Source organism: Protopterus annectens, chromosome 4.part0 (genome assembly GCF_019279795.1).
Source record: "Protopterus annectens isolate FY-2018-M chromosome 4.part0, PAN1.0, whole genome shotgun sequence".
In the NCBI taxonomy this organism is placed as follows: Eukaryota; Metazoa; Chordata; order Ceratodontiformes; family Protopteridae; genus Protopterus; species Protopterus annectens.
The window spans coordinates 373,939,903-373,960,031 of record NC_056733.1 but is presented as its reverse complement, the minus strand read 5'-3'; positions in this window follow the sequence as shown (position 1 = coordinate 373,960,031).

Sequence of the window (20,129 nt, the reverse complement as noted above, 5' to 3'; positions counted from 1 at the left end):
TTTTAGATTCAGTAAAAGCCATGTAGAGGCACACATCCCAGCGCAAACCAGGTAAACACCAAGGTATGCTAATTACAGCATAAGCATCTGTATTGCATGTTAATCAACCAACCCAACACAGTGAAGCTATTCAATAAGCCATAAAGCAACCATGTAGACTCCGTGCTGGATTGTCCTGTGCATTCCAAAACTTTTGGAATACAGCCACATAAATGAGTGCACAGACAGAACCATGTCAACTGCTGCATTTAGAAGGCAAGCCTTGAACCTGGATTGTATTGTAGAATAACAGGAATGAGTGGCATATCCTTGTATTACACTAATAGAGCAACATATCCTTGTTTGTACTATAACATTAACTCACCTTTGACCCCCCCAACAAAAGAACAGTCTGTCCTTGTTTGTGCCATAACAGTGACTCACCCTTGCCCCCCCTCCCCACAAAGAACAGGAAAATGACACCATTTGTTAACAAATGCTCTTTGAAATGCTAATAGTTCTATCAAAGGAACTGTCCATGAAACATTTGTACATATTTATCACACAGTATTCCATTTTCATGCATGGGCAGTCATCTATGCCTCTGAAATGACTTGGCAAACATGTTCATGCCGTCAGTCCACTTCTAACTAATGCATAGAGAAAAAAGTATAAAAGAAATTCAGATATTTCTTAAATGCATTCCAGCATATGCAGTATGTAGCTGACAAAATGTAGGCATACCTGCTGAAGTGCAATACTTCTCTGTACAGATAAATCCTGAAGAAATAGAATTATGTGCAGTCTCTCCAGCATAAGCAAATGTCCCCACCATCAGTTTGCCTAGGTACATGGTTGCCTTTTGTTGTAGATTCAGGGCTGTTAGCATGGTGAAGATGAAAATGGGATGTGAAACCATTAGAATTGCTGAATCCCAAAAAGTTGGATCCTTGTAAGAGATGTGAACATAGTGCAGGCACTCCCTCAGTGTTTGTTTTTAATGGATTGCAAGTAGGACTGATTAGTGGTTGGGAGAAAGAAAACACAATGGCACTGCAGGCTGCCTTGCTTCCACTGGGTGTGTCAGGTTAGATCTACAAAGTGTTAGATGTAAGGTTGGAAATGTAAGTAAGCAGCATTCAAGTCACAGGTTGTGCTCCTTAACAAACGACCTGCCCTTCATTTGTTGGAAACTTCATATGATATTATTTCCACTTAATATCCTCACACTTCTTAAGGCCAATCATACATAATGAAATGAGCCAGCACTCCGGAGACAGGCTGTGTATAAAAGATTTTTAATCAAATCCAAAATCTTAAAAAAAAACAAAAGCATGATACAGAATGGCTTACACACGGCATGTCTCGGAGTACTGCTCAGATTAATGAAGAATGGCCAACAAACCCACAAATGTAAGGCAGAGCTGTATATTTGCAAGCAATAATCATGACAGGTTGTGTGATCACTAGGTGCACTACATTCAAAAATAATTTGTTTGTTTGTTTGTGTCTTTCGGCTTTTCCCCGGTTAGGGGTCGCCATGTACAAATAACACGTGTATGGTTTGATATCACTATAGCTGCTGTTGCAGATGGTTGTGTGCATATTGACTTAAGTTCTTTGCTGCAAAGCTGTTTGTGTGGCAAAGATGGATATGGCACACATCCTGTGTTTTGAAGGTGCACTGGAGTAAGATTTCAAATCCAGACTTAAGTAAAAATATCTCATGTGTAATAACATTTTCTGTTGTGTATGTCATAGATTGTTTTTCCTCATTTCAACTACCTCCCTTTTACTTCTTTCTTTTTTCTTTTTATTGGCCAGTGTTTGTGTGATGTGCCGTGTAGGGCAAACAGGGGAAATGGAGAAAAATGAATGCCAGGTTTGGCTGTGCTTATCTGGATTGTGCAAAGTGCAGCAGTGTGCTAACTGGACAGTTAGCCCATCCAGGAAGCAGACAGAATCCAGACAGCCGAAAATAGAAACCGGATGCATTCAATTAATACTATTGGGCATCACGCAAACCCAGTAAGTGACATTGTGCTGCAGTTAACAGCAAGATCTTAAGGATGATTAGTAAAAGAGGGAAGGTTATGTAACTAGTCCTGTGGCAGCAGGTGTTAAGTGTATGGCTGGAGTACATATGATCCTGGGTTCTAGTACAGGGTGTGCAACGGTTGTGACATTACAATTTATAGCTGTGAATTGCAACATAAGCAAGTGTTTTCTTGACCTTCTTGTGGAAATAGGTGTAAGTGTAGGACTGCCATGCACATTCTATGCACTTTTACTGTTGTTCCACCTCCCATTATAGTCATTCTCACTTATAACATTTGACATGATTTAGTTGATATTAATTATATGTATGAGGGCTGAGGCACTAGTATTGTGTCAGTTATTTATTTATTTATCTATGTATTATCATACATAGGTTGGGAGGGTGGCCTAATGATTAAAGTGCTTGTCTTACAAACACAAGGTACAGGGTTTGAATCTCACATGGGATAATTGGCTAGGCTTAAAATAGCTTGCAAGGGCAGTTAGCCTAGTACTAATCTATGAAACTAGAAATCTATGAAACTATATATTTATTCTCAAATGTATGACTGTGTGCATATTCCGTGCTATATTCCTGTATGTATATTTCTGCTATCTGGACTGCCATGGCCTTCACATTTGTCTAACATGCATACACAACTGCCTGTACATCCAATAATCTTGAATTTGCTTTACTTGCTACTGTTGCACTCTGCTTATCATTACGTGAACATGGTGCTCGGAGGTGCACACTGCCGAGCACTGTGTTTATGCAATGGTAAGCAGAGTGCAACATTTTCAAGCAGTGTGCACACTCTCAGTAAACACAATAACTGGAATTGTCAGGAAACCACCACTGTCAATTGCTCTTGATCTGTGGTAGACACGGCAAGCTTTTCTGGAGAAGATGTCATATTCAGGGCACTCAGATGGGGTTTCTAGGAGTCCAAGTTTTTTATTGGACCCCTAGTTAAACATCACAATGCCAGGCTTCTGCAGGGGAACAATTCTGGTTCCCAGTATAAGTCAGAAGCTTGGGATAGTTTGTCCCAGGCTATAAACAGTGCCACCAGTATTCCATGCACTGGTTCATAGGTTCATAGGTTCATAGGTAGGTACTAGGCTATTGGCCCTAGGGCCTGTGTAAGCCTAGCCAAAAGTTACCCTGGCTTTTGCCACCCAAGAAAATGATTTTCCTGTGCCCCTGTCGAGCAGAGCCACAGAAGTGATCCCCAGGGTGAATTTCCTATCTCCCATCCAGTCATCAAGATTTTTCTTGAAGAGTGCTAATGAGGAGCTTTGTTTGATATATATATATATATATATATATATATATATATATATATATAGTTTGTTCCAGAGTATGGGAAGTCTCTGGGACAGGAATCTATCCCTCCAGAATGTTCTGTTTATTGTGATGACAAGGTTTAGGTCCCTAGAGTGTGTACCTCAGAGGGATTGGGATTTCTTTAAGTGGAGCATGTTTGACATAGCTTTGTATGTTAGGTAGAGATCGCCTCTGAGTAGGAGATATGCGATGGAATAAAGCTGGAGTTTTTTGAGACAGTCTGTGTAGGGCATCTTTTTGAAGCTGGTAATCCTCTTTGTGAGGTATTTCTGTGGCCTTTCCACTTCTTATAGGTTCATAGGTTCATAGGTAGGTACTAGGCTATCTGTCCAAGGGCATTTTTAAGCCTAGCCAGAATATGTTGGCTTTCACCTGCCCTTTAAATTAGTTTCCTGGGCCTCTAACTAGCAGGACCACTGAAGTGATCCCAGGGGTAAACCTACGATTTCCCATCCACTCATCAATATTTCTCTTGAAGAGAGTCAGCAAGGGGCTCTGCCTAACATAAATTGGGATTCTATTCCAGAGTGAGGGAAGTCTCTGAGACAGGAATCTATCCCTCCAGCATGTCCTGTTTATTGTTGTGCTGAGGTTTAGTTCACTGGAGCATTTGGCTCTAAGAGATTTTGTTTTCTTGAGGTGGAGCATGTCCATTCATTTTGGGTTGGACATGGCCTTATACGTCAGGCAGAGATCACCTCTGAGCAGGCGGTAAGCAACCGAGTAAAGCTGGTGTTTTTTTAGATGAGCTGCATAGAGCATCTCTTTGAGGCCCATGATCCTCTTGGTGAGGTACTTCTGTTGTCTTTCCAGCTGTTGCAGGTGTTGAGTAAGGTATATTCCAAATGGGGCATTGTACTCTATTATGGGCCTAATGTGTCATGAGTAGAGGGGCACAATGACCTCTCTTGATCTAGAGGTGAACCCTTTTGTGATTAGGTGGGCTACACAGAAGGAATTTCTAACTACTTTGGCAATGTGATTATCGAAGAAGAGGTTGCTATCTACATGGGTTCCCAGGTCCCTAATTACATCTTCCGTACTTAGTGGATTACCACCTATGTGATAATTCGTGGGCACTTTGTTTTTCCCAAAGGGGATGACTATGCATTTTTTGGCATTCAGCTTGTGGCCATGGTTTTGACACCAGGTATCTGTCTCTGTGAGACCCTTCTGGAGGATGTCTGTGTCAGCCGGTGAGTCGATTATGGCCCCCAGTTTGCAGTCATCTGTGAACTTGGTCAGCCATAGTCCTCCTGTGCTTGCCTGTACCTCAGAGAAGTATATACCGAACAGGAGGGGTCCCAGGACCGAGCCCTGTGGGACGCCACTTGTAACTGGTTTAGAGTCGGACATGGCACCCATGACTCTGACCATGTGTGTTCTATCCGTGAGCCAGTTGGCCACCCATCTCGTGACATAGGGGTTAATGTTCAAGCTGGTGAGCTTATCTATGATGCCAGAGTATGGAATGGTGTCGAAGGCCTTAGCGAGGTCCAGGTAGGCTGTGTGGACTACCTTTCCTTCATCTATGGCCTTGGTAACTGTTTCAAAGAAGTCAACTAGGTTTAGGAGGCAGGATCTGCCTTTAACACAGCCAAATTGGGTAGGGTCTAGTGTCTGGAGGTTCCCAATGTCTCTATTTATGAGTTCCATGATGATTCGCTCCATAGTTTTGCAGACCAGGCTAGTCAGGCTTATAGGACGATCGTTCCCTGGTTCTGTTGTGGCACCACCTTTGTGGAGTGGGATGACTGTTGCTGTACTCCATTCTTTGGGTACATAGCCTGTGGTACGGCTGAGTCTGAACAGTGAATTTAGGTGAGGGTTTAGTTCCTTTTGGAGTTCGTGTAAGATGCAGCCTGGGACACCATCCGGTCCCATTGATGCTGCGTTCTTAGCTTTGGAGAGGGTTGTTTTTACTTGCGTGTCCGTGATGTCTGGGGCTCTGCATTCTTCTGGGATGGACACTAGCCCTTTTGGGGGTGGGGGTGGGGGTAAAGTTTGCACTAAACTTGTCAGCCAGGATGTTGGCAATGTCAGTTGGTTCAGTGTATTTTTTGCCATTTTGCACTAGCTCAGAGCATATCTGAGAGTTACCACCTAAATTATTGACATAGCTAAAGAAGGCTTTGTGTTTATCTTTAGAGTCCTTGGAAATTTTTCTTTTGAAACTGGCCTTGGATGATTTTATGAGGGAGCGTAGTTTCTTGCTAATATTGATCAGTGATGCCTTTCCTTTTTGGGATTTAGCTCTATCATGTAGTAGTTTCCTCCTTCTGTTGTAAAGCTTATTTATGGCCGGGGACCACCTGACTGGTTTCCTTTTTTTGGAGGAGTGAGTTTTGGTTTTACTTGGGATGGCTCAATCCATGCATCCCTGTAGATGCTCATAGAATGCACTTGTAAAGGATTCTGCGGTTTGGGCAGCATTATCCTTTAGCAAGGGGGCTATGAAACTTTCCACCTCGGTCTTGAGAAGTGTGAAGTTGGCTTTTGAAAAGTTTTTCATTGTGGTTTCCTTGACTTGGGGTGGGGTCAGGATGTGGATGTCCAGTGTGATTAGTTTATGATCTGATCTTACCAGTGAGGGGTTTACCTCTGGTGTGGAGCACTGATCTCCCATGTTGGTGGTGATCAGGTCCAATATGTTGTCACCTCTTGTGGGCGTGGTGACCAGCTGTTCCAGGGCATTTGAGTTTATAAACTCTAGGAAGCTTTGGGCAAAGGAGTTTGTACTCGAGTAGTTAACCCAATCAATGTTTGGGTAGTTGAAATCTCCCAATATCATGGTATTAGGTAGGACCTTTGTATTTTCCAATGTTCTCAGGAATGCTGAGTGGGGGGTCCTGATACAAGATAGGTGATCTGTAGCAGGCTATGATCTGAAAAGCAGCTTTGCCCACTGATAGTTGCACATGGATGGTCTCCGAGACCTCGTGCTGCACTACTAACCTGGAGGCGTGGGCATCCTTTATGAAAATGGACACACCCCTTCCTTTTGTATTTCGGTCAGGGTTCTTGGACCAAAAGGTATGGTATGAGTTGTAGCCTGGTAGTACTGGGGTGTTCTCTGGAGCTTTGAACCAGGTTTCTGTTACTGCACAGATATCAATTTGCTCCATGCTAAGGAGTGCCTGGAGTGCATGCATTTTGAGGTTTAGACTTCTGGCATTGAGTAGCATTATCCTCAGTTTCTGGTTTCTTGTGTTGTTTATAGAGGTGGGTTTCTCTTTTGAGCCTTGCCTAAAAAAGGCACTATGGGGGTGGCAAGAGCCTTGGCCAGTATTCAAAAGCCTAGGGGTGACAGGTGCAAGCCATCTCTGGCGAAGCAGCGTGGCTTGTCGAGCATGTCATCCCAGGCTGACAGACACTGGATCCCCTTTGAATGACACCAATAGCTTAGCCAATTGTTAAAACTGATAATTTTTTCTTCGTACTGTGGCATCATTCTTGGTGAGGACAAGATGCTACTCAGGGTCAGGGTCATACCGGCCTGGGCTACATGATCAGAGAGCTCCTCTATGTTTCTTTTCATGTAGTCCAGGGAGGTACATCTTAGGTCATTCACACCATCATGTACAATGACAGAGCCATATTTGTACTTGTTTTGGAATGACCTGAGTGCTTGTGGTATGTGGCAGATCCTGGTACCCAACAGGCAGCTTACAGTAACCTTCTCCTTGTTCAGTCTAGTGAGTGGGATGCCAGTGTGCCTGACAACAGAGTCACCTATTACTAGTGTACTTTGGTGTGTTGTGCCTTAAGGGCTGTGGTTGCGTGGCACATGGAGTTTGTGAATTATGTGATATGTGGTTGTTGTTTGAGGGTGGCGGTTGCTTGGATGTCTGCTTTGGAGGTCTCTGTGGCTTAGGCAGATTTTTATTTAGAGCCTTCGAGTATGTTTTTTGTGTATTTATATGTGTTATTTGCTGGTGCATGTGTGACTGTTTTATGTGAGACTGGAAGTGTGGTGCAAGTGTTTCCCTTCTCCTCCTGGCTGGCTGTTCCAGTCATGGGTTGAGAGAGCTTGGCCTCCAGTTTGGCTGTATAGTTGCATCTCTCACATATATTTGTGTTTGTTGGAAGGAGGAGAGGGTTGTCTGTGTACATGAGGCAATTGTAACATTGCCTCAAGATTCCCAGATTCACCAGCTGGCCTGGAGAGTATACCTGAAACTGCCCTTTGGACATGCCTGTATGGGTATCTGAAATGTTTTACTGATTGTCCGGTCGGGATGAACTAGGGAGCCTTGTACTATTGTATAGTAAAAGGGGAGGTGTTGTGTTAGTGTTTATTAGTGCTTACTGAGAGCTTGGAGCAAGTGCTGGGCTGTAAAAGGAAGTTAGAGTGCTTAATTTGAGAGTTTTGACTAGTTCTAAGGGAAAAATTGAAGAGCAGACTTCATGGAGCCTGGAATAGTTTAACCCTAAATCACAGAAACTCTAGAAAATCGGTGTTTTAGGCAGAATTAGCTAAAGGCAGCAACAAAATGCAGAATAATGATACTTAATCACTCCAAAGTCTCTCTTTTGTCTCTCTGCTGCTGTAGAACTCTGCAGGGCACCAGGCAGGAGCTTGCTGAGCTGTATACTAGCACAAAAACCTTGAAAATGTGGGTTTTATAGCAGGGAAATGAAAGAGATAGAAATTAGCCCAAAATGGCCAATAAACTACTAATTTCTGGGCTGAAACCACTCCTCCAGGGACAGATAGGTTGCTCAAAGCTCCCTCTCTCACACTGAACAGAGAAACTTCCTTCTATCCAAGTAAGGTATGGGCAAACACAGAAACTTGTAACACAGCCCTGAATTCAGCACTAACCTAAAAACTGGACTAAACTAGCTTAGAAAGGTGAAAAAACAAGTATATTTATTTGTTTTTTTGTTTTTTTTTCAGAAAATAAAGCAGATACAATCAAAAAAACACTTTAAATTCACAGAAATAGCTATCACATTTGAGTGTGTAGCCTACAACAGTTAAACAGGTAATTTAAACACAAAAACGACTTTGTTAAAGTGCAGGCAGTAAAATAAGTACAATATGTAGCTGAAACAAACTTTTTAAATCACAGAAACTCTAGAAAATCAGCGTTTTAGGCAGAATTAGCTAAAGGCAGCAACAAAATGCAGAAAAATTATACTTAATCACTTCAAAGTCTCTCTTTTGTCTCGCTGCAGCTGTAGAACTCTGCAGGGTACCAGGCAGGAGCTTGCTGAGCTGTATACTAGCACAAAAACCTTGAAAATGTGGGTTTTATAGCAGGTAAATGAAAGAGATAGAAATTAGTCCAAAATGGCCAATAAACTACTAATTTCTGGGCTGAAACCATTTCTTCAGGGACAGATAGGCAGCTCAAAGCTCCCTCTCTCACAGTGTACAGAGAAACTTCCTTCTATCCAAGTAAGGTATGGGCAAACACAGAAACTTGTAACACAGCCCTGAATTCAGCACTAATCTGAAAACTGGACTAAACTAGCTTTGAAAGGCAGGAAAACAAGTATATATTTTTTTTGTTTTTTTTTCAGAAAATAAAGCAGATACAATCAAAAAAACACTTTAAATGCACAAAAATGGCTATCACACTTGAGTGTGTAGCCTACAACAGATAAACAGGTAATTTAAACACAAAAACAACTTTGTTAAAGTGCTGTCAGTAAAATAAGTATAATATGTAGCTGAAACAAGCTTTTTAAATCACAGACACTCTAGAAAATCAGCGTTTTAGGCAGAATTAGCTAAAGGCAGCAACAAAATGCAGAGAAATGATACTTAATCACTCCAAAGTCTTTCTTTTGTCTCTCTGATGCTATAGAGCTCTGCAGGGCACTAGGCAGGAGCTTGCTGAGCTTTATACTCTTGTAGATGTCTTATGAGGTACATACCAAAAGGGGTGTTGTACTCTATAATTGATCTAATGAATGACGAGTAGAGGGGAACAATGACCTCTTTTTTCCTGGATGAGAAACCTTTTGTGATGAAGTGTGCCACGTAGAAGGATTTTCTGACTACTGTGGTGATGTGATTATCAAAGGAGAGACTACTGTTCACCTGTGTCCCAAGGTCTCTTATCACACATTTGGTGTTAAGTAGACTACCGCCTATGTGGTAGTTCATGGGTACAGAGCTTTTACCAAAAGGGATGACAATGCACTTTTTGGCATTGAGCTTGAGGCCGTGGCTTTGACACCAGGCGTCTGTCTCAGTGAGGCCCTTTTGTAGAATGTCCACATTGTTAGGACTTTTGATTATGGCTCCTAGTTTGCCGTCATCTGTGAACTTCGATAGCAAAAGACCTTCTGTGTTAGCCTGTAGACCAAATTTGGTGACCAAATGGCATTACTATAATGACATACAATGGAGGAAGAGGGATGCCCTCGATGCTTGGATTGAGGAAATTAGGACTGCGGATATTCTACAACTGCGTAAGTATCAACTACAGAGGGTAGCTGTAAGACTTAAAAACTGAGTATAGGCAAGACTGGCATTCATAATGGTATTCAGTTCTGTTCTGTTTTTTCCATAGCTGTCATGGACCGGGAGGTCAATGTAAGAAATCATGGGGCTAGATTAGTGAGGATGAGGGAAGCATGTGGTATGTATGCAGCATAAGAGTAATGTTATTGTAGCATTAAAAGTAAAAGACAGCTTTTTGTGGTATTTTATAGAATTGTATCATTTTGAGAATGCATATCCCAACTGTAAAAGCAAGTATGCATGCATTAGTCTGTAGCATAAACCAAGAGTACAATATTAGATTTTAGTCAGAGGTTGTAGGTTCAAAGACCACACTTCCCAACTATACAATATTGTTAATTCAATTATGTGTAACTTAAAGGTTTAAAGTAAAAGCTCTATACCAGTGTAACATGTGCCCTGCTGTAAACTGTAATCTGTATAACTGTAACACACATACATGCAATATATGGACATGTCAAGGAGTACTTGCTGTAATCTGTAGTATAGTGTGCATCTGTTAGGAGCTGGTAGTCTTAAAAGTAAAAGTTTTCTGTTAAGAGATGATAGTATTAAAAGTAAAGCTTAAGATAATAGAGTCAAATAATTGTATTAATGCATTGTATTTCACATGCGAAGGTACTAAACCTATTTATTTTTTTTCTCTCACCCCAACCCTTATCTCTTTTTGTTATTTTTATTTTATTTTATTTTTTATTCTTTTTGTTGTAGTTTATTACATGTCATCAAAATGTAGCCATTTCTTCCATGTGTACCACATCAATAAATGCACTAAATGCTCCATAGCACAACTGGGTAGGCCTGCCCCACATGATCTGCCTTCCCCCTCCACTGGCTCCAGCACCATTGCCAGCACATCTGGGAGCCAACCTGGCAGCACCACCTCTGCTGCCCCTGAACTACCTGCCCCCACAGGTAGCACTGTCCCAGAGGCCAGTCCTGTGGTAACCTCCGGGAGCAGTAGCAGAGATGGTGATTTTATCACCAGCACTGAGACAACAGGAATGGTACATAGGGTTGTGCACCACACTGTTGCTGCCCACCTACGCTGGCTGGAGCAGGTTCTCTCCCTCATTTTACACAGTAGTAGGAGGAGAAGAAGGAGACATCAAGTACTCCAGACAGTGGCAGAGTGAGGTGACAGTGACAGTGATGATGATGATCCAGTGGGTAAGGACTTGATTCTCACTGTCACCCAGCTTGACAACCATGGGTTCCGGATGTCCATACCTTCACCCCAAGCATGGTGTTTCCAAAATTTTGTGTCCATCACCATCCCTGTCTCTTGTCTTGTTTGTCTTGTCTGTCTGCAGTTGCTTCCTCACTTATCCAAATTACGTGACCCAGACATACCTATGTCACTTCCCCAACATTCCTCTCTCTGTCAAAAAAGATTGTCCTGTGCATAGCTCTCCATTTAACACACATGTCTTCTTGACACACTTGATTTGGTCCAATTGGCTATACAAAATGATTGTGTTGTGGTCACTCCTCTCTCTGGAGGTGACAGTCCAAATTCAGTTAACATCTTGCACATATGTTCACTTTACACAGTTAAAGAAATGGATAGCTATGGTTCTTTTTTATCTCCCTCCTGCACCTTCCTGTCCTGCTTTCCCATTGTTCTTCTCCTGTTTGTTCCCATTTTGCCACTGTCCTATCTTCCCTATTTCTTTTCTTTAATATATTATTGCATGATAGTGTGCATCATGCACCAACACAGCAAAGGTAATGCAAAAGTAGTTAAAAATATTACATATAGCTGTACCCTAATCCAGTACCATCTTTACCATGTCACCATTTTCCTATCTAGCCCATTTTAACACCTTTTGTCTTTTCAAAAAATAGAATCACACACAACACAAATCATCATCATCTTCTTTTGGCTGTTCCCATTAGGGGTCACCACAGCAGATCATCTGTTTCCAATTCTTCCTGTCCTCTGCATCCTGCTCTGTCACACCAACCACCTGCATGTCCTCTCTCACCACATCCATAAACCTTATCTTAGGCCTTCCGCTTTTCCTGCTACCTGGTAGCTTCATCCTTAGCATCTTTTTTCCCAATATACTCAGCATCCCTCCTCAGCACATGTCCAAACCAATGTAATCTTGCCTCTCTGGCATTGTCTCCAGACTTTCCAACCTGGGCTGACCCTCTAATATACTTATTCCTGATCCTGTCCACCCTTGTCACACCCAGTGCAAATCTTAACATCTTTAACTCTGCCACATCCAGCTCTATCTCCTGCCTTTTTGTCAATGCCACTGTCTCCAACCCATTTAACATAGCTGGTCTCACTACCCTCTTGTAGACCTTCCCTTTCACTCTTACTGGTATTCGTCTGTCACAAATCACTCCTGTCACTCTTCTCCACCCACTCCATCCTGCCTGTACTTTCTTCTTTGCCTCTCTTCCACACTCACCATTACTCTGAACTATTGATCCCAAGTATTTAAACTCATTCACCTTCACCACCTCTACTCCTTGCATACTCACCATTCCTCTATCCTCCCTCTCATTCACACACATATATTCTGTCTTAGTCCTGCTGACCTTCATTCCTCTTCTCTCTAGAGTATATCTCCATCTCTCCAGGGTCTCCTCCACCTGTTCCCTACTCTCACTACAGATCACAATGTCATCTGCAAACATCATAATCCATGGGGAATCCTGTCTGATCTCGTCTGTCAACCTGTCCATCACCATTGCAAATAAGATAGGGCTCAGAGCTGATCCTTGATGTAATCTCAACTCCACTTAAATGCATCTGTCACTCCCACCGCAGACCTCACCACTGTCACACTACCCTCATACATATCCTGTACCACTCTTACATACTTTTCTGACACTCCCAACTTCCTCATACAATACCACAACTCCTCTCTAGACACCCTGTCATATGCTTTCTCCAAGTCTACAAAAACACAATGCAACTCCTTCTGACCTTCTCTGTACTTCTCCATCAACACCCTCAGAGAAAACATCATATCCGTAGTGCTCTTTTCCAGCATGAAACCATACTGCTGATCACTAATCATCACCTCCCTTCTTAATCTAGCTTCCACTACTCTTTCCCATAACTTCATGCTGTGACTGATCAATTGAATCCCTCTATAGTTACTATAGCTCTGCACATCACCCTTATTCTTAACAATTGGTATGAAAACACTTTTTCTCCATTCCTCAGGCATCCTCTCACCTTCCAAGATTTCATTAAACAATCTGGTTAAAAACTCCACTGCCATTTTACCTAAACACCTCCATGCTTCCACAGGTATGTCATCTGGACCAACAGCCTTTTCATTCTTAATCCTCTTCATAGCTATCCTTACTTCCTCCTTGCTAATCCATTGCACTTCATGATTCACTATCCCTACATCATCCAACCTTCTCTCCCTCTCATTCTCTTCATTCATCAACCCCTCAAAGTACTCTTTCCATCTGCTCAACACACTTTCCTCACTTGTGAGTATGTTTCCCTCATTATCCTTTATCACCTTTACCTCCTGCACATCTTTCCAAGCTCGGTCCCTCTGTCTAGCCAATCGGTACAGGTCCTTTTCTCCCTCCTTAGTGTCCAACCTTTCATACAAATCTTCATATGCTTTATCCTTAGCCTTCACCACCTCTCTCTTTGCCATGCACCTCATCTCCTTATACTCCTGTCTACTTTCTTCATCTCTCAGACAATCCCACTTCTTCTTTGCCAAACTCTTTCTTTGTATACTTTCCTGTACTACCTCATTCCACCACCATGTCTCCTTGTTGTCCTTCCTCTGTCCAGATGTCATACCAAGCACCTTTCTAGCCGTCTCTCTTACTAGCTCTTCTGTAGTTACCCAGCTATTTGATAACTCTTCACTGCCACCCAGTTCCTGTCTTAACTCATCCCTGAACTCCACCTTACAATTACCCTTTTTCAATTTCCACCATTTGATCCTTGGTGCTGCCCTCACACTCCTGCTCCTCTTCTTGATCACCAACATCATCCTACAAACCACCATCCTATGCTGCCTAACTACACTTTCTCTGGTCACCACTTTACAGGCTCCAATCTCCTTCAAACTGGCCCTCCTACATAAGATATAATCCACCTGTGTGTATCTTCCTCCACTCTTGTATGTCACCCTATGTTCCTCCCTCTTGTTAAAATACATATTCACCACAGCCATGTCCATCCTTTTCGCAAAATCCACTACCATCTGATCTTATGCATTCCTTTGATTAACATCATACCTACCCATCACTTCCTCATCCCCTCTGTTCCCTTCACCAACATGCCCATTGAAATCTGCTCCAATCGCCACTCTCTCACCCTTGGGTATAGTCATCACCACTTCATCCAACTCACCCCAAAATTTTTCTTTCTCATCCATCACACACCCAACTTGTGTAGCATATGCACTAACAACATTCATCACTACACAATCAATTTCCAGCTTCATAAACATCACTCTATCCAACACTCTTTTCACCTCCAAAACACTCTTAGCATACTGTTCCTTCAGGATAACTCCTACTCCATTTCTCCTCCTATCCACACCATGATAAAACAATTTGAACCCACCTCTTATACACTTAGCCTTACTCCCCTTCCATCTGGTCTCTTGCACACACAATATACCAACCTTCCTTCTGTCTACCATATCGGCTAGCTCTCTCCCTATACCAGTCATACTGCCAACATTCAAAGTAACGACCCTCACTACCACAGTCCTAGCCTTTCTTCTCTCTTCCTGCCTTTGGTCATGCCTTCCACCTCGTCTCCTCCTTCGGCAAAGAGTAGCCCAATTTCCGCTAGTACCCTGTTGGCTAACAGTACTGGTGGCGGTCGTTGTTAACCCGGGCCTTGACCGATCCGGTATGTAAATATTTACTGCTGTCCGCATGAATGATTTGGCAAAGTTTTATGCTGGATGCCCTTCCTGACCCAACCCTCCCCATTTATCTGGGCTTGGGACTGGCACAAAGAAATGCACTGGCTTCTACATCCCCACACAACACAAATAAGTAGCAGAAAAAGCAAGGATCCCTTCAGTTTTTTGGACTCCATGTTTGCAAGGAGGTGCACATCCCACACCAATGCACAGCAATGATGGACAGTGGGAAAATAGTGTGGTTACTTCCACGCAAGGCCACTTAACCCCAATGCGCTATGCCAACACACAGCAACACATCTTGTATAAACTATTTGCATCATTGCATTATCACTCTGTAATGAAAAGTATTTTAAGTATTAGATACATCCATAGTCAATCCCAGTACCATCTCACAAAAAAAAGGAATGTATCAATGCATTAACACCTGCTGCAACAGAGCCAGTTAAGCAACAGGTGTATTTTATAGGCTCAATACTAACTGTCAGACTTTAGCAATGTGGGTCGCATTTGTGCACTGCGTACCTAAACACATACATGTGTATGTCGCATGTGTATGCACTTTGTTAACTGTTGCACAAACTCACTTCTCGCCGAGCTATAGAAATGTTTATATTACACTGTATTACTGCTGTTTATTGTCCATTTCCTGTATATGACATGAAATTACATGTGGAAACATTACAATCTGAAGGTCCTGTTTAACATTATGTCACATATTTACAATACATCCATGTGTTTGCACCCCCCTAGGCATTGCAACCCTGGGGTCTCAGTACTTTTTTCACACACACACACACACATATATATATATATATATATATATATATATATATATATATATATATATATATGTATATATATATATATATATATATATATATATATATATATATATATATATATATATATATATGTATATATATTTCAACCACACTATAAAATTTAATATCAGATGTTGGTGTGCTATGTAGTGAACATCAATCTGGTAACATGCAGAACTGCAACTATTGTTCCATAAGCCTAAAAAGCCTTTTATGCAAGACTAGGGAAGGAATCAGCATGAATCTGGTCTTTTGGGACATAGGTGACCTTCAACACACTTGACCTGACCCATTCTGTTTTTGTCATGGATAGATCTTGTTTATTGAACCTTGTGGACTTTTTTGATACTGACCCCAAAGACCTGGATGAGGGATAACAGGACATACCACCTATGTTGAGCTATCCAAGGCCTTTGACACTATCCATCATTCATGTATTTTAGTGAAGATCTCCCATCTGGGAATTAGGCCATAGAGTACTAGATGGATAGCCAACTGGCTCACTGACAGAACACACACTCTCAAAGTTGGGGTCTACACCACCATCACTAACCGACTTACCTGTGGAATACCACAAGGATCTGTGCTGCCCCCTCAACTATTTGGATATTACTTCCCTGAAGTGCAGGCAACAGTAGATGGCCTGTGGTTTGCCAAGTTTGCAGATGACTGTTAACTGGACGCACTCATACAGCATCCCCCAATGATGGTAACATATTACAGAAGCAGCCGACACAGACATATGATTTGTGCCAAAGTCATGGACTGTATCTTAAAGCAAACAATGCCTCATTGTCCCCTTTGGCAATGAGGTATCCCTGCTAATTAAGATATACATAGCACACCTCTAAGCACAAACACAGTGTTGTGAGACTTGGGAACACATGTTGAGGGCAATCTACACTTTCATCACTATGTGTCCAAAGTGGTGAGACACACAATCCGGATTGCATACATTATACATATGGACATCACATCCAAGACCAGGGTCATCATACATCTGCTGTGCTCTACCATTATCTCACCAATAATGGAGTATAGTGTTCACATGTGCCTGTACCTCAATAGACACCTGCAGCAACTGGAGAAAACACAGGGCTGTGTCTGGGAGAAACCTAGGCCTCCAAACATGATATACATAGAAAGACTGACATACTTGTCACTGTTCTTGGTATCATGCAGGCTGCTGAAAGGTGACATATATCTGCCCTGCAGAACAGTTTAAGACACTGCCCTTCTGGAAATGATGGACATCTTCAATTCAAATGGGACAAGAATAATTTGCCCCAGAGTTCTCAGCCTAGCCTGTGACATAAACAGAACATGCTGGGGAGACAGATATAACCCAACAACAATTCACACTCCTCTGTAATACAGTTCAAACAGTGAAGGGCCAAGGACAGATCCCTGGGGTTTGCCTCTGGTGGCAGGCCTACTGGCACAGGTTGATTCACCAACTTTCACATGATGTGATCTGTCAGCGAGACAATTGGTTACCCATCAACTGACGTAAGGTTTAATCCCTAGCTTGGCAGTCTTCTCAATGACACCTGCATGTGTGATTGTGTCAAAACCCTAGGCCAGATCACAATAGGCAGTATGCACTGTCTTACCTTCATCCGGGTCTATCACATGGAATTATTGGGCTGTGACAGCATCACAGATCACCTATGGTGTGTCTCAGCACATACACCTTCCTGATATGGTTGAATGCACAGTTCAACACACTGTCCACATGGCCTATATTCCCATACAAGAGTGTACATCAACATGCATCCACCTGAATTGGGGGAACAGGACCTGATGCATGCATGTATAGAGACATCCTGACTTTTCTCGACTGTAAGGTAGACCAACATGTCATCATGGACCTCTTTTACATGTACACTAGTAATATTCTAGGTGTGTGCAACAGACCTACTGTGAGTTGTTAATGCTACATCAGGTTCGTTACATCTGATAGATGTCCTCAAAGAGGTCATCAAGGGCATGCATGGATGACAACAGTATCATCCTGTGGAACTTGAACAGGTCAAGATATTTGACACAAATGACAGTCTATGACATACGTGGCTTCTCACTATGTTGAAATGTGTGACGTGACATATCTCTCAGGTCCAGTGATCAGGTCAGTACATCAAGGGTGTCTGCTAGGCTCTTTCCTGCCCAGTAGTTAAGTGATGGACATCACAGATGACATTCACATGCTGTGTCCAAACAGCTGCCTGAAGGACTACAGCTTGTGGGCAATCATTGACTCCAACTGTGATATTAGTAAAATACAGACTGTATCAACACATAGCAAAAACTGCTGCCACAATGATGACAACACCTGCATTGACAAGAAAGAAGGGATTTATTGAATGAGGAAACAGAAACACCACCCAAGTATAATGTGGACATCACACCCTATAATCAGACCACTAGGTATATGACCCGTGTCCTGGGGTAGATGGTAAGTGGTTCATCCATCAGCATGTGGTCACAGTGCTAACTACTCCCTTGAATGTAACACAAGTACTGGGTATGTGAAGAACATGCACATTGGAGGCCATAATAACTTCATGGTTACCAGCCTTCATCACAACAGTAACTGTGTACAATGCACTCTTCTTCATGTACCTCCCTAAACATCTTCCAGTGATGTGTAACTAAAGTTTACCACCTTTGCAACAGTGTGCTGTTGCACAGCTTATTGACCATACCTAGGTATTCTTTCTGTGGAATATATATGATTGTCTGATGGTGCAGAACACCACTCAAGTTGTTACACCAGATGTATGTGTGCTACCTGTTCTGCTTATGCACACACTATATACATAGGTGTTTAACAACATTAATGGCATGTATCTCTTCATTGACAGTGAGGATCATGCTATATATATATATATATATATATATATATATATATATATATATATATATATATATATATATATATATATATATATATATATATATATATTTATACTATATGACTGTATTGACCATATTGTCACATACATGCATAACAGTGTCCCTCCTAACACCTCCAGCAGATGTTACAGTGCCAGGCCAGTATGCATGGTTACCCTCATAGAGTGTGAATGCATTATAACAGCTGCTCAAGTGTGTGTATGCAGACTCATCTCATCACTCTACATCACATATGTTATGTCAGAGGCATGGGATTAGTGATGGTATTATTCTGATATTGTCTATGATTGTGGTTGCTTATTGTAATGTTTTCCATGATCCTTTATCTGTGGCCACCTTGCTGGAGATCTCTGCTGAGAGTACACTCATATTTAGGCATATCAGTTTGCACAGCTTCACAATATGCACCCTACCCCAATTGCATGTCATATCCCTGTTAGATGTACTCTGCATCATTCATGTAAGGATGCTTATCTCACACAGACATCCTCCCCATTGTTATGTCACCTTGTGTGACAGTCACAGACAACACATTTTTAATGTACAGTCCAACAGTCCATACTGTACTATATAGATATGTGCTTGGTGTTGCTGCTATAACCATATTCCATTGGCATGCTCTCCTCTACTCTACATGAGGAGTTTCACCTGTCCTCTTTCCCTGTGTTCATTCCCACAAATCAGCTGTGTGCCCCTATTCAATACACACTCTTCCCCTGAGTGATCATTTTACATGACAGTCTTACATCCTGTTATAGGTCATTAACACAACTTCAGTACAGAATGCCAGGAATGGGATATCACAATACTCTGCACTGTAGGTACAGTGTCATGTACCGTATTTGGACTATATACTTCACACTCATACCTCTTAACTGTCCAGATATTCCCATGATATCCAGGTGTTTTCATTATAAAATTTGTGGCTTTCTGCCATATCACTGGGATGATCTCTGCACTGATATGACTCAACATTTCATACATTTGAGTGGATACTTCTCAACTGTCCTGATTTGATTAGAATGTCCAGATTTAGTTTCATATTTGTAATTTTTTCATAATTGCATTTTTGTTTTTTTGGCAAATAATTGGCATGTCATTGGGGAGTGAAGTCAGAAATTGATGACTGACATTTGAGATTCAAACTTCATGCTCTTCAGGCACTTTGTGCTAATGTACAGCTTATTTATTCCATCAACTTTTTAAGTCTAGTAGTGCAATATTATATATCTGTCCCTGTTTTGGGTCTTTGTCCACCCATTATGTATTCCTTTGTCCTCATATCTTGCTCAAAGGGGACAACAGGTATGTTTGAGTTTCACATGTCTATGTGACATTTATGACAAATATGTCCCTGTGTCTGTTTAAATATCCCCGCATTATCTTGGCCTTTATGGAGATATGTTGAATTAACAGATTTACAGCTATCTGTGAAGCCCTGGTGGTCATTGTTACATTCCCTGCAAATCCGTGGACCATAGGTGCTCTGCTTTAAACAGAATTGCATCTGTGTTTGCTTAAATGGTTATCTGGCCAGCAACATTGTTGCCAGTCATGAAACCTAACTTAGGCACACAGCGTATCATTAATATGTGCTGCATGCTACCGCTTTCCACACTTTGTCACTCTAACATGTAAAGTCTATTTCCTTAGTACACTGAGGCCAA